The 15,279-nt window shown below is 37.9% G+C and overlaps 1 long non-coding RNA gene across 1 annotated transcript in view; it reads right to left on the bottom strand.

Moving 5' to 3' along the window:
• LOC116420485 overlaps positions 1-8,953 on the bottom strand; it is a 71,098-nt gene extending 62,145 nt beyond the window's left edge. Inside the window, exons 1-2 of the long non-coding RNA XR_004230824.1 lie at positions 8,070-8,953; positions 2,924-2,984 (exon numbers count right to left, since the gene is read on the bottom strand). This is a non-coding gene — a long non-coding RNA (uncharacterized LOC116420485). The remainder of the gene's footprint in view (positions 1-2,923; positions 2,985-8,069) is intronic.
• Between the last annotated feature and the right edge of the window lie 6,326 nt (positions 8,954-15,279).

Here is a 15,279-nt window from a genome sequence, read left to right as displayed (position 1 = left end):
GATGATGCAGTGTTGCTCAGTCATGTCTGAGTCTGTGATCTTTGAACCATATTGTTGATGGGGTTTTCATGGTAAAGATCCTAGAGTGGGTTGCCATTTCCTTCTCCAGTGGATTAAAGCAAACAAGGTTAAGTGACCTACCCAAGATCCCACAGCAGTAAGTGCCTGAGACAGATTTGCACTCAGGTGTTCCTGACTCCAGATTCAGTGCTCTATGCACTATGGTACCATAGTGATGGTGTAATATAATGTAATACTACCATTCTAATGGGAAGAGAACCTAAATTTCCTTCAGAACCTGGTCTTTGAAGGGGATTGAGGGAATTTAGTATGGAAGCAAACACTGGATTGAGGATTGGAAAGGTCTGAAGATGGGAAACAGAAGACAGGACATCAGTTTTTCTATATTCGCGTAGGAAAAAAGGAATTGACAGGCAGAACTGATTATTTCCCATCACTGTGGTATTTGAAGAGGTCATAAAAATATGGAGGAAGAGATCATGAAACATCATTGTCATCAGAACCAGCCAAAGATGGATAGAGCGTGCATACACATACACATACACAGAAAAAGACAGAGAGAGAGAGAGAGAGAGAGAGAGAGAGAGAGAGAGAGAGAGAGAGAGAGAATTTTATGTAGAAATACATCAAACATAACAAAAAAACAGATGTAGATGTGGAAGTAGTTCTACGAGGGAGGTTAATGCTGGGGAGGAAATGATTGCAAGCAACAGGTTGTATTCAGTTTATTAAAGAAGGAAAAGCCTTGGATTCAACATCATAAATGACTAGAAATCTAGTCTCTTCCCCTCCCCCTGCCACCAACTAGCCAGGTAATTTTGAGCAAGATACTTCCCTTCTCCAGGTTTCAGTTTCTTTATCTGAAAAATAAGAATATTAGACTAAAAGTTCTTTGTAGTACTACTATCCTATAATTGTGTCCTTGCTCCCAACCTTCAGGAACAGGAAGGATGAGAAAGTGGACATACATGTCTAGAAAAGGAATTAGACTAGCCCTGGAAGTGAAAGATGGTCTAGATCAGGGGTCCTCAAAGTTTTTAAATAGGGAGCCAGTTCACTGTCCCTCAGACTGTTGGAGGGCCAGACTATAGTAAAAACAAAAACTTTGTTTTGTGGGCCTTTAAATAAAGAAACTTCATAGCCCTGGGTGAGGGGCATAATCGTCCTCAGATGCCGCATCTGGCCGCGGGCCGTAGTTTGAGGACCCCTGGTCTATATGATGCACTTAAGAGGAAGCCTTTGCTATAGTGGATGAGTGGCAGAGAAGGAGAAGCCATGAGTAAAAATCACACAGCATGAGAAGCCTTGGAAAGCTTCTGCTTAAGCAAGTGGGTCGTCAACACCAATAAAATTCAATAAAATCTAACATTCCTTAAGAATCTAAAGTAAAAAGGGAAGTGATACTTCTTTCCCTCAAACAATTTATAATCTAATGAGTATAATTAAAGGTAGACTGTGATAAAGGCAAAAGTGAGTCCAAAGTACATAACAAAGTCTAAACTGGGATAGATTACTTTCAGTTATCATACAATTTAGTCAATTCAACAAATATTTTAAGATCTTCTATGTGTTAAGCACTGGGGACACAGGATAAAGGCAAAACTTTGGGTTAGAAGAATCCACAAAAATCATTTAATTTAGGGAAAGCTTCATGAAAGAGGAGCCATCTGATTTAGATCTTGAGAAAGGACAGAGACAGAGACAGAGGGAGGGAGAGGGAGAGATAGAGACAAAAGGAGGGAGAGAGGAAGGGAAGGAAGGAGAAAGGGAGAGAACGAGAAAGGGAGATTTGAAAGTTAACTGCATGGAAGTAATAAGTGAAGCAATGGAAGGGGATGAATTCACCAAAGAAAAGAATGTAGAGACAGAAGAGAAGAAGCAAAGAAACCGGTATTGAGAGACATAAATTTAGAGTAAGAAGAGGAATCAATTTAATTTCTATGTGTAAAAAACCAATCAAAATATTGATGGTAGGATTTGAACCCATTTTCCTAACTCTAAGGCCCAAACTTTTACTATACTACTTAATTTTCTTTCCAATCTTCTACATGCAGAAAATTTCCTCTCCCTTCCATTCTTCTCATTTTCTCTCTTTCTCTGTCTCTATCTCGCTGTCTCTCCCTCTCTCTCTCTCTTCTCTTATTTTTCTTTCTCTTCTCTTTCCTTTCTCTTCTTTTCTTCTGTCCCTTTCCCCCTCTCTTGGTCTCCCTCTCTGTCTCCTTTTTTTGAGACTAAAAACCTCAACAGAGAATTTTCAGTGATATCCTTTTACCTTGCAGTACTAATGAGCTTGAAGTTGTATAAATATGAACTGCCTAATATACTTAAATGCCTTTACATTTATCTATCAGACATTGAATAACACAGTTTCAACTATCTGGAAATATTTTGAATCTTCTCCATCATATTCACTGAAGTCCTTTTCAAAGACATTGCAGTGTAATTAATAGAGAGAGCATCAGCTTCCCCATACATATGTAGATTGAATAAGTGTGGGACAAAGATACACTTCCTTCTGGTAAACATATTTTGGGTGGTGGTGATAGGAGAGTAAACCAAATGTTTTAGTCAGCTCTCATTTCAACCCAACTTGGGCTTTGTGACACATATTGCAATGATTGTCACTGATCTTATATCCAGAAAACAGTGGGGCTCTAGTTGTTCTAACTAATTGGTATCAAGTAGTACTTGGAAAATTGATTTGTTCAGATAATTGGGCTCTGGGGGGGAAATGCAAATGACTTCTGGTCTTAATTTTCAATAAAACATGCAGATGTATGCAAAGTAGCTGAGGGAATGTGTCTTAGAGGCAATTTGGATAATAGAGATGTTTAGATGATTTCAGTACCAATAAATGCTCCATTAGAACAACAGCTAGATAAATGATTAGCAAATTATTTACATTCCTTCTAGCTTTCCTTGGCCCAAAGAGTTACAAAACTACTTTCTGGTTAGCCAATCACCTAAGAGTAATTGAGAGAAAGAGAAAAAAAGCTCATATCAATCTAAGGTTTCCCTAGAACACGATATCATATCCAGATAAGGATTACCTGGCTATTGTGATGGTATATAATTTTAAAAATCCAACTACAAGTCAATGCCTCCGAAGGAATCTAGGCATTCCTGATTGCTAATAGGACTCTGACATCCTAGGGTATGTCAGGGGGAGTCTCCTTCTCTCCTCTCTGAGCAGTAGATCATACCCCCAAGGATTCCAGGGCAAAACAGGGTTTGGACAACCAATCTTACTTCATCTCTAGAAAAGTACAGATTATACTTCCAAGTCTAAGTCATGAGCCTTTTTGCCTCTAAGAAGATCTCTCCCTATGCCCCAGGTCAGGGTCTGTCAACTATGCCCCAAGTCAGGGTCTGTCAACTGAATTTCAGAAGTTAAATATTTAGGTTCTAGGCTAGAGAAATCAAAGGTAGGCTTGTGATAAAGGGGTCTCATCTTAGGAGAAGAGAGAACAGTTCAGTTTCTCTGGATTCATTTATGGGGCTACAGATGGGAACACTTTTTCCCTTCCATTTTTTTTACTAGGGGGTAAACACCTGCTCTACTTTAACAGGAAAAAAAAATTCCTAAAGATCTTTCTAAAATGGGGGGCAGGGCAGGGATGAGAGACTAAGGAGGAAGGGATAAGAAAACCTTTCCTTTCTGATTCCAAGTCTCACAAAATATTAACTTGAAATTGACTGACTCGAGTACCTATAATAGAGCATATCAGGGCAGGATTATGAGTTTGTAATGAGGGAGAGAGTGGAATATGGACAAGAATGTAATAACATTATCATAGGAGAAAAGGTGTGAAAAGAGTTCTGAGTTTTCCTGCATAATAGGCTTATGTCATTTGAAAAATAGAAAGCAAAAGTGCTGAGAGCCTGTTGATGTTTCAAGAAATAGAAAAAAATAAACAAATATATGGTAAGATTTCTCTCCAAAAACTAGTGGGTTTCCTTTACCTTTGGATAATCTATGATTTTCTTTTCCAGGGCTTCATTTTCAGTAACAGGTATAAAAATCTTATATTGCCCATGCCTTTAAAAACCAAAATAGTTATGCTGAAATGTCTAATGGGAATAAATTCAGCCATAAATGCCAATGGGTCCAGTAACCTAAGATGCTTCCGGAATTGCAGCACTCAAAGAGAACCAGAGTGCTGATTGCCAGCCTCAGAGTTTTCCCAGCCTATATCAATCACTTTCTTGTATCCTCAGGACAATAAGGAAAACTCTTCAGTTCAGGGCAAGCAGGAAAGGTAATCTTGACTAGGAGAGTACTTGGAGAACTTGGATATTAGAAATTCCCAAATAATCTCAACCTTTTCACATCAAACCATTAATCAGAGATTTTAGTGAATAAGCATAATAATTTCACCAAACCATTATAGTATTAGAACTGAAAAGGACCTAGGACTCAGAATTTCAGAGATCATAAAGATCATAACCTCCTCCACACTAATAACTTTCACTAGTTTATATAGTCCACTAAAATCCCCAGATCTTTTTCACGAGACTCTATTCTTTAACCCAAGTATAAACTCTACTTTTATTACTATTAAATTTTACTTGATTTGTTTTTGCCTTCTTTTCTGGCCTGATGATTTATGTATTTATTCTGTCCCACAATGTGTTATTATCACTCTCATTTAAATGTCTTTTGTGAGTTTTATGTGAGTTTTATAAATGTGCTATCCATTCCTTTATCCAAGTTTTAAGTTATTTTTTTAAGTATGTATTAAACCACACAGAATGAAGGGTAAATCATTCTAATAGATACTTTCCTCCATGTTGACATCAGCTTTTTAGTGAATGCTTCTGTTCATTCTGGTCATTCAAGTATTTCCAAGTACTTCTAAGTTTTTGATCATTGATCTTTATTACATCATTACATCTTAACCATGAGGATAGGATGAAAGACTTTATCAAATGCTTTGCAGAGATAGGTATATTATATCTACAGCATTTCCCTGATTGATAGTTCAGTAATCCTTAAAAAAAAAAAAAAGATGAAATGAGACAAGTTCTTTATAAATGGGTCTTAATGAAATTATTTTTTTTTAGATGCTAAAAACTTTCTTTTAATAGAGTGGGTCCTACAATTTCACAAAGATTCAAAGACAAATTCACTGGCCACAGTTTGCAGATTCTACCATTTTCTCTTTCTTGAAAATGGGAACAATGTTTTCCAGTCTCCAGTCCTGTGAAATCTCTCTCATCCCTTCTAATTTTTTGAAGCTCACCAATGGAGTTTGGTAATTATACCTGACAGTACCCAGGATTACAGATTACAGCTAGAAGGGACCTCAAAAATCATCTTGTCTCTTATTTTACAGAAGAAACTGAGGGCCAGAGAAATTAAATAGTCTCCAAGATCAAGAAGGAAATAGAAAATATTGAAGCCAAAATCTGAATTCTGGTCTCCTGGTTGTATGCAGGGTTCTTTCTCCCTTTTCCAGGATTGCTGATTTGAAAGCAGTGAAGAGCAATTGGGTACTACTCTATCATCTCCTCACTTTTCTTGTAAATCAACTCAAAAAAGAGTCCCTGGTCTCAAGGAACTCACAGTCTAATGAAGGAATTGAGGAAAATGAGTTTAAGAAGGTAGGATTATAATTATAATACATATAACCTAATGTTAATGATAATGTTCCAGGACAAAGTGTCTCTGGGGCTAATCAAAACAGTTTTTGGCTTTTGTTTTTCGTTTTTTGTTAATCAAATTTGCAGTTGTACAGATGATGAAAATAACAGCATTATCTAACATTTATATAGCAGTTACTATAAGCTAAGCACCCATGCTAAACTCTACAATTATTGTCTTATTTGTTCCTCAATATAACCCAGTTACAATTGAGGAAACTGGGATAAAAGTTAAGTGACTTTGCTGAAGGTCACATAGCTAAGAAATAGCTGAGGTTGGATTTGAACAAGTGTTTCTGACTCCATATCCAAACCAGTCATATAGGTCCACATTTTAAAAAGGCCTTCTCAAGGCAGCTGCTTTATTATTTTACTCCTTTTCTTTATTATTTTACTCCTCCCCTAATAAAAAAAATTTCTACCTTCCCTTAGTCTTATCTAGATTAGGAAGAATTCATTCCTTTCAATTCTCATCAGAGATTTGGCAGCTACAACCTAAGCAATGAAAATATTCTTAAAACCATTGGTTTTATTGTTGGTTCTTGGATTGGATAGTATATTTTCAGTTTACAGCTCTCTGAATCAGATTTGCAAGACTGTAAACATATATTAATCAAAAACCATTTGTTAAATGCTAACTTAATGTGCCAGTTAACATGTAAAGTGTTGGAGACACAAAAAATAGGCAAAGGACAATCTTTGTCCTAAAAAAGCTTACAATCTAATGGGAGAGATATTATGCAAATAAATATATATATAAAGGAAGCTATTTATGGGATAAATGGGAAACAAGTAACTGAGGGAAGGCAGTGGAATTAAGAAGGATTGAGAAAGATCTCCAGTAAATGTATATACATATGCATGTGCATATGGATTTGCATACTTACAAATATATAAATAATACAAATAAGTATATGATTTGTATACTTACAAATATATAAATATAAATAAGTATATGAATTTACATACTTACAAGTACATAAAAAATATATAAATGTCTATAAATTTATATTTGGGTACTTATATATATATATAGTGATATAAATCTGATATATTATGTCTATGCATGTAAGATAAATTTTATGTATGTTTGTATGTGTACATGTAGATATATATGTGCATATATATACAAATGTGTCTGTGAAATATCTTTATGTGTATATATAATATATTGTAATATAATTATAATTATATATAACATATTGTACATATATTACATATATGCAAATTTGTCCAGTGTGTGAAATATATTTATGTGTATACATTTATGTGTGCATATGTAGAAATATACATACATATACAAATGTGGGTATACATACACACATATGTGTATGTGTATGTGTGTGTCACCAGCCCTCATTGGGCACTTTACATCATTGGTTAAAAAGCCTATCAGGCCTATATTTGAAACCATGATCTAGAAACCTAAATCCTATTTTTAGCCATCATGTCCTTGACCATTCTTCACACAACCAATCTACCTTTCCTTGCCTTCAATCAGTATGAAAATGCTCTTACTAACCTATTCTTCCTCAAGCCCTTCCTGGAGGATGCCTATCTTTGTAAAATTGTGGATCTACATATCTCTGATAAAGGTGTCCATAAGCAGTTGAAATGGCCCCCCAAAAAGGCCATTGTGGAAGAGGGGAAAGGCATGAATAATCAATCCATGGTGCACTTCCCAACCATTGGGAGGAGGCTGAACAAATAGAAGTCTTTTTATATCATGTTCCTAAGTACTGGAATCTAGAATCAATTTAAACAAGAATAAAAATGAAATATCTACTGTGTTTACATATAGTCAAGGTTGATCTCCCCTTCTTTAAACTCCTTTAGTTCAGAGTACAGTACCACATGATTTAGGACTAAATTGTACATGACCTTGTATTCTTCTCTAAGTTAATCGTTTTTATTGCTAGTCTTGTTCCCTCCAGCTGGGCTAATACACCCATGGAAGACATCTTCCATTGTTCTCTGTATCTTCCACAATATCTAGTATCATAAAATATGGACTTGGAGCTGAAAAAAACCTCAGAGTATTAAGTCCAATTCATTCATTTTACAGATGAAAAAACTGAGACTCAGACAAGGAAGTCACTTGATCAAGGAAGATTACAGAGTTATTAAGGGACAAAGGCAAAGGCTTCAGAGGGAGGTATCCTTACTCCAAATCCAATGCTCCTTCCATATGCTGTGCTGTTAACTTAGGGATAGAAAGAGCTGGTTTAGTAGAGACATAATAAATAAATGCATATTTGTTGTTAATTCTTAGCAGCGTATTTTGAGAGGGAGATACCAATTGGTATTAGTGTGGAATGCATTAATTAGGCAAGGATTTGTAGAAAAAACACTGGATTGGAAACCAGAAGTCCTGGGTTCTTAGGTTGGATCTACTACAAACATACCATGGGAACGTGGATCTTGTTTCTTTTCATAAGTTGGGGAGAATGTTCCCAGAACCTCTCTAACTCAGAGGGGTATTGTCATCCTGAGGAGATATGGGCAAAAAGTCCCCAGAATCCTGAAAAAGAAAGGTGTTAGATGACTTAGTGCTGATTATTTATTATGACTTATTTGCAATGTCTCTTCTCAGCCCAGCTGTTGTAACATAGGCTGGAGAGGAGGGAATTTTTCTGTCTGGTTCTGCCCCAGGTCCTCCAAACCCAGATGGCTCCAGTGATGTGGAGTAATGAGAGTTTGTGACTTGTGATCAGGAACTGTTGTAGGAATGAAGAAGAGGCAACTTCACTTCCCAGTCTTGGAGGCTCTACACATTCATTAGAATGACAGATCCCTAGAGAGCTATTCCTCTGCCTCTTTGCTCATCCCCAGAGCAGTCTCCTCCCTCCTGTCTCAGGACCTAGGAACATGCACAAAAGCCATCCATCTTGCTTCTCTTTGAAAAAGCCCAGAATCCCCCAGGATCTAGGATGCGTCCTGGGCTCCTGGAGGGAGAAGAATGGAGAAGGATGTTCCATGCTTGACCTGCCTTTCCTCTTCTGAGATCTCCCCCATCCTTTCCCCTTCCCCCCACTGCAGACCACCTGCACATGAAGGCTTGCATATTCAAATTCCTCTCCCAACTTTTCTTCCCTTCCCCCAAGTAGGAAAGTTAATAAATCTTGGCTTCTTACAGCCCTATTCCACAGGGTAAAATTATCCCTTAAGGACCACTGTCCATCATCAACAAGCCTGTCCCTGGGAATAATGAAGGATGCACTTAGCAGGGGAAGCTATACATCTATACTCTAGTCCAGTATTGTCAAACTCAAATAGAAACAGAACCTTGTAGGTGATTTAGAAAACCACAAATTAACATTATCTATTGTACTTTTATTTTTATTTATTTTGTGACTGTTTTCTGCTAGTGGGTCATGTATATCCCCTCTATCAATATTTACATGTTATTGTTTGTTCTTTTTTTCTCATAGAGGACCATGACCTCAAGGAGGTGATTCAAGGACATACAAGTGAATGGGATTTCAATGAGAGAGAGCTGGGCAAGTTCACCTGTCTCAGTTTCTCCTCTGGAGTCATCTGGGTCCAGTAGCCAGATATAGATCAGGATGACTGAAGATGGTCCTGAATGCATTAGGAGACTTTGACCTTTTTAAGCTGAGGTCTTTAACAGATATCCCAGTGAGTAGAGCTGCCTCACTGGGGATCCAATTGAACTGGTCAGTTGGGTACTACAGTTCTCTCTTTTTTTTCTTTCTTCCTACATAGTCTCATACCTTTACCTTCTGGTGCTCTGTCCAAAAGAATTTAATTTTTTTTTGATTACTTAAACCTCCCAAGATATCTTGGAGTTTCCTGCTTAGGTTTCTTAAGGAATAAGCCTTAAAAGCAAATTATTGTGGCTCTTATTAGCTAACAATAGGTCCCAGGTCAAACTCCAATTGGTCATTATTTAATAGTCAATGATCTAGGTCGTCCCTTATGCCAGAAGAGGATGACAGAATCAGGAGAAGAGTGAATTGGAAGTAGCAGGAGCCACCAGAAATCTTTACCAGGATATAGTGAAGAGATATTTTACACACACACATACCAGGCACACACACATTGTTTGTCCAAGGCTATGATTTCATTAGTAGGAATCCAATGAGTGAGTATATATGTTAATCCAAGTCTTTCATCAATGGAACTAGATGGATAGAAATGGTCCTGAGTTAAGAATCCAGATTTCTAAATTTGTGTTCTCTCTTCAAAACTCAATTATCTTTCTTGGTGAGAGACCTCCCAGAGTACTTAGTGCTTGATCAACAAGAGGTCCCAGGCTAAGTCTCATTTGTCAGTATATGGGCCCTGACTGGTCAGAATAAGACTTGTTAAAGCCCTTAGCTTAAAAAGGCCACTTACCTCAGTTTCCTTATCTGTAAAATGAAGGGATGGACTCTAATGACCTCTAAAATCTATTATAGTTCTAAATCCATGATCTTAAGATCTTAGATTTAAGAAACTATGAAGTAGCAGAGTGATGATAACACTGTTAGTTCCTGTTATTTCCCACATGACATTGAATTCAAATCTCTGGATCTTCCCTAATTTGTAGAGGCAACTTTGTAATAGATAGAGTGCTGAGCTTGCAGTTAGCAAGAGCTGGGTCCAAAGCTGCCTCAATCAAACTGAAACCTGTTAAAGCCCTCGGCTTAAAAAGACCATGGTCCCTACTGCATCTGGGGGCCACCTCTAGTCATCCTGATCTATAGCTTGCCACTGGATCCAGACAGCACAGGAAGAGAAAGTGAGATTGGTGACTTTGCACAGTCCTCCCTCACTCAAAACCAATTCACTTGCATATCATGGAGTTATCTCCCTAATATCGGTCATTTTTGAGAATGAAGGACAAATAATAATAGCAGCAGAAGTTAGGCTTCTGTGCTGCCTCTGACTCCTACCAATTATGTGACCTTGAGAAAATCACTCCATTCCTATATATCCTGGATAACTTTTAGAACTTATCTACTAAGTCATAGACACTGGCAGGACCCATGATGTTAGATCCAGATTCCTTATGTATTCTTGTATGGGTAAGACTTGGTGCTAGGGAAGCAAATTTGATATCAAAGTCTCTTAATTCTCTATGCCCCTAGGCAACTCTTTAAAATCAGAAATTGTACAATCATTGCAATTGTGCATGGGTAGAGAGAATTTCCTCATTCAGGAATTCCTTATATAGTGATACTAAACTCAGAGAGAAGTAAGTCTTGTATTAACTTAGAAAACTACAAATGAGCATTACCTACTTTGGATTGTATTTTTATTTATTTTAATAAACATTTCTGAGTTACATTTTAATCTGGTTCACAGTTTTACTGGCAGTTTACCCTATCTGGAGGCAGCAAATTTGATACCTTTGCCCTATATTAATAAATGCAAAAAGAATTGCATTGCAACCCAGCAAGGATTTGGGGTGATGTCTATCATTTTCAACTCACACTTCTTCTGATTTTAATATGCATAATTGCCAATCTGTATTACAGAGTTCTCTCTAGTTTCTCTCAGAGAGTGAAATCATAGGTACAAACCAAAACAAAATTTAAAAACTCCACAAATCCTATATGCAAATGTACCAGTATATTTATGTACATGTATACAAACAAGAATAATAATAGGAAGCATATGATAAAGGCAGAGAAAAGACTCAAAATGTTCTAGGAAAATATGAGACCAAACAGAACACTTCCAAGTGGGGTAGTTTAGGAATGAGTATCGGAAAGATTGGCACCTGGAAAAAAAAGAGCATGATTTCAAGAGGAGAAGAGGAAGGAGCACATTTCAAGCATGGAGGTGAAACTTCACAGTGAATAGAGAGAAGAGACGGTAGATTGAAATAAAAAAAAATCAGTAGCACAATTTGTCTAAAATAGAAAATATATAAGTGAGAATAAAGTAAAATGAGATGTTAGATCCTGAGTAGGGAGCAAATCCTGATCGCAGGAGGTAATAGTCAGGGCCTCCATCAGTGGGCAAACAAGTTGCTGAGATGGGGTTGGAACCAAATGCCAATCACAGCCCAGCAGCTAAAACTGAGCATCATGTTTCAGGGCCCAAGGCTAGTTGGTGTGCCAGCCCACTCCAACTCATCAGCTCAAGGTCACCAAGGGCCATTTTCCTTCAGTTTGCTGTGTTCCAGCTGGCCCAACCAGTGCAAAAAAAAAGAAAAAGTAGCTTGAGGCACAGACGGATACAGTTCCCCTCCTTAATAGAAAAGTATGATCACTTGGAATAATTGAATTTCTTTCTTCAGGATGTGAAGAAGAAAGCTAGTTAGAAAAAAAATCTCTACCCACTCTCCTCCTCAGGGCTTAGATACTTGTACTCTGCTGCTGACTCTTTCGTGCGTTTCAGGCAGCAGTCCTATGAATAACTAGCAGAGAATCAGTTTTTCTATCGATAAAATAGAGATGACGATATCCCCTGTGAGGATCCAATGAGAAAGTCACAACTTGAAATGTTTAATAACTGTAAGCTATCCTCAGTGAGAAAGGAGCCAAGAAAATGGGATAACAGACACACAACCTGTGGAAATAGACCAATGGAGTTAAAGAGTCCATGTGTGTATATGTGTGTGTGATTGGAATACAGGGTGATCAAATTCTAATTCTAACCGCCAACTCTCCCTGCCCTCTTCCCCCATTCTTCATCCAAGCCTCTTCCTTTCTCTACCCATTTGTTTCTCCTTGGGAATGGGGATGGGGATGGAGAGGTAGAGCAGAATGGAGCTACTTTAGCTACTCCCAGTTTCCCAGGGCTGAGGAAAGAATTAGTAAGAATTTAGACTGAAAGCATTTAAACCCTTCAAGAGAAAGAAGAAACTGAGAAAAACCAAAACATGGCATCCCTTGGAAATCCATGATAAATGCCTAGATTCAAACCCCCAGGTACAATTAGTAGGAATGTTGTGCCACTGGCTGGGGCTAGAAAGCCAAGCCCAGGTCCTCACTACTCCTGCTCAGCTCCCCAAGGAAACAAATGCAAAATTGCTTCTTTATAGATTCACTAATCAAGTCATCTTTCTGTTCACAGCCCACAAACACAAGGGATACATGCTTAAACAGAGCCCATCCAAGAGTTAAGAAGATAGACTTTGGAAATCTGGGCAAAGATTGTCACAATTAGAAAAACTACCTTACACCTTCTAAAAAACAAAAGGCAAACCAGTCCTTGACAGTTCTTTCTTGGTCACTATTATCTTGTATGTTATGTTCTCCTATTTGAATGGCAGTGCTTGAAGTCAGGAGCCTTCAATTTTACATGTGTACCCCCCTGTTCTTAGTACCAATGCTTGGAATATAGTAAATGTTCAATATATTTTTTATTCTTTCAATTCATTTGCTTATTCCCGTATCACAAGCCAATTTCACAGTTCCATCTCTTTTTTAACTAAAGCATTTGAAACTTGAAGAAAGAGCTCTGCCCTCCAAGTATGAATAACTGGGCCTGAGTCCCAGCTTTTTCACTTACAACTTGAGTGACCATAAGCAAGTCACTTCATTGCTTCTATAAAATAGAAATCACATTTGCTCTCTCTGCCTGATCAGGTTGTTGTGAACAAAATCCCTCACAAGTTATGAAGTGCTAAATTCATTTCAATGCTATGCAACAAACATTTATTAAGCACCTAAGTACTGGGGGGAAAAGAAAAACATCACAGTCCTTGCCATTGCTTCTAGAAGGAACATGATAAACAAATTAATGTAATATAAATGGTGGGGCCCAAACATAGCATACTGTAAAACTTAGTGAGCCAACGCTTGTACTTGTATAACCCAGGAAAGACACTATGTTAACAATAGTACCTGAGCTGAACCTGAAGGATGGTTTATAAATATAAACTATTTATCATTATGCTAGAACTGCCACTTACAATCTCTCTGACTTTGCCTAAGTCTCAGTTTCCTCCTGTGTAGAAAGATAATAGTAATTTTTACACTATTTGACTCACATGGCTATTGCAAAAAAAAGAGTAATTTGCAAATTGTTAAGGATTAAAAAAATGTAGATGGTTCAAAGATCTGGAAGCTAAATAAATGCCCATAAACTGAGGAAAGGCTAATCAAATTGTGGGATATGGAATGTCATTGAACATTATTATACCATAAGAAATAACTAATAGAAAAAATACAAAGAAGCATGGGAAAGCTGAGATGAACTGATGCAAAGTTAAAAAAAAAATACAGTAGGACTGGAAAACAATATATAAAATAAATACAAAAAGGTAAAATTAAAAAAAGATTAAACTGAAACCCATTCAATTATAACCACCAAGCTTGGCCCCAAAGAAAGGATTGTCTTAGACTGTGTCTGGAGCTGAATAAATTTGGATTTCCTGAGAGAGCAACAGCACACCCTGGGGTGAGAGAAAATGAAGGACCAGCCAGGGCTGTGAGAAAGTAAAATTATGAACGGGAAGATGGCATGCTAAACATCTGCAGACTGGGAGAGAATCGCTGGATCTTATAATGATTGCATTTCCCAAGAGATCACACCAAAGGAACAGGTGCATCAGCCACTTTCCTATTCAAAAAGAAAATGTTAGCCAAGGTCAGGGACCTTTAATCGAAACCACCTTTTTGAAGAGGTCAAAGAGCTTTTGGTTTTAAGTTCATCAATGCACAGCTACTAACATTCCTCCAGATGCTCCCTAGATCCCCTGGAATGTAGTTTCTTACACATTTAATCTTCTACCAGAGCAGGGAAGCAAGGAAATCATAGGCTTGCAACCCCCAGAAAGGATACTGAGAAGGCTGGCCTGCCTTGTCCTAGGACAAATATTCAAAGCCAGGCAGAAGGCTGGCTGAGCCTCAGGTACCCAGCCTCAGGAAGGGTTAACCTCCCTTAGCATGAGTGGAGTGTAAAGGCTGCCTTTCTTGGAACTACTCTTTTGAAAAGACAGCTGGGTTCGTCACCTGTTGGAGTTCAGACAGTCACAGCTGTGCCTAGCACAAGCCCCAAGACTTTGAACCGTGCCGGATTAGGCAAACAACAGCGCCCTACATTTGTGTTCAGAATTCCAATCTGTGGCCAGACTGGTTCCTGGCAGGGGCTAAAGACAGTCCTTGATAAGGACTGAGGTGCAAGGGTGCTTGTGCTCACACGTGGGTCTTGGCTTCCAGACAGATTCTGCTCCCTGGAAATCTGTGTATGCTCAGAGTTGTCCCTTTTTTTACTCAGGATGCCCCCATCAACAGCAGCTGGGGCAGGTGCTAAGCCCTGGAGCCTCTCCAAGGAGATTGCCAGAGGGTATGCTTGGATACTGCAGGACATAATTTCCACAGTGAAATCAGAGTGGAATCTGTGTTAACTGTCCCTTCTAAGATAAAACCTGATTGAAAACAACAAACTTGAACTAGCTAAGAATGGAGCTCCTGGTTTTGACTATTTTTTCTAGCAGGATTCTCAATGCCCATGAGTAGAGCAGACCTCTTCATTGCTAATCCCAGTAAAGGTGAATCTAATAAGGATCACACACATTTAAAATTTATAAAATGCATTGTTTCTACATGACCTTACTTCATCCTCATAAAACCTTTTGAGGCAGACAATGCTATTTTTTAAAATCAGCATTCTACAGTGGAAGAAATTGAGGATCAGAGACTTTGTGATTTATCC

Source organism: Sarcophilus harrisii, chromosome 1, assembly GCF_902635505.1.
Source record: "Sarcophilus harrisii chromosome 1, mSarHar1.11, whole genome shotgun sequence".
Classification (NCBI taxonomy): Eukaryota; Metazoa; Chordata; class Mammalia; order Dasyuromorphia; family Dasyuridae; genus Sarcophilus; species Sarcophilus harrisii.
Note: the sequence above shows the minus strand (reverse complement) of the source record. Positions and strands in the feature narration are given on the sequence as shown.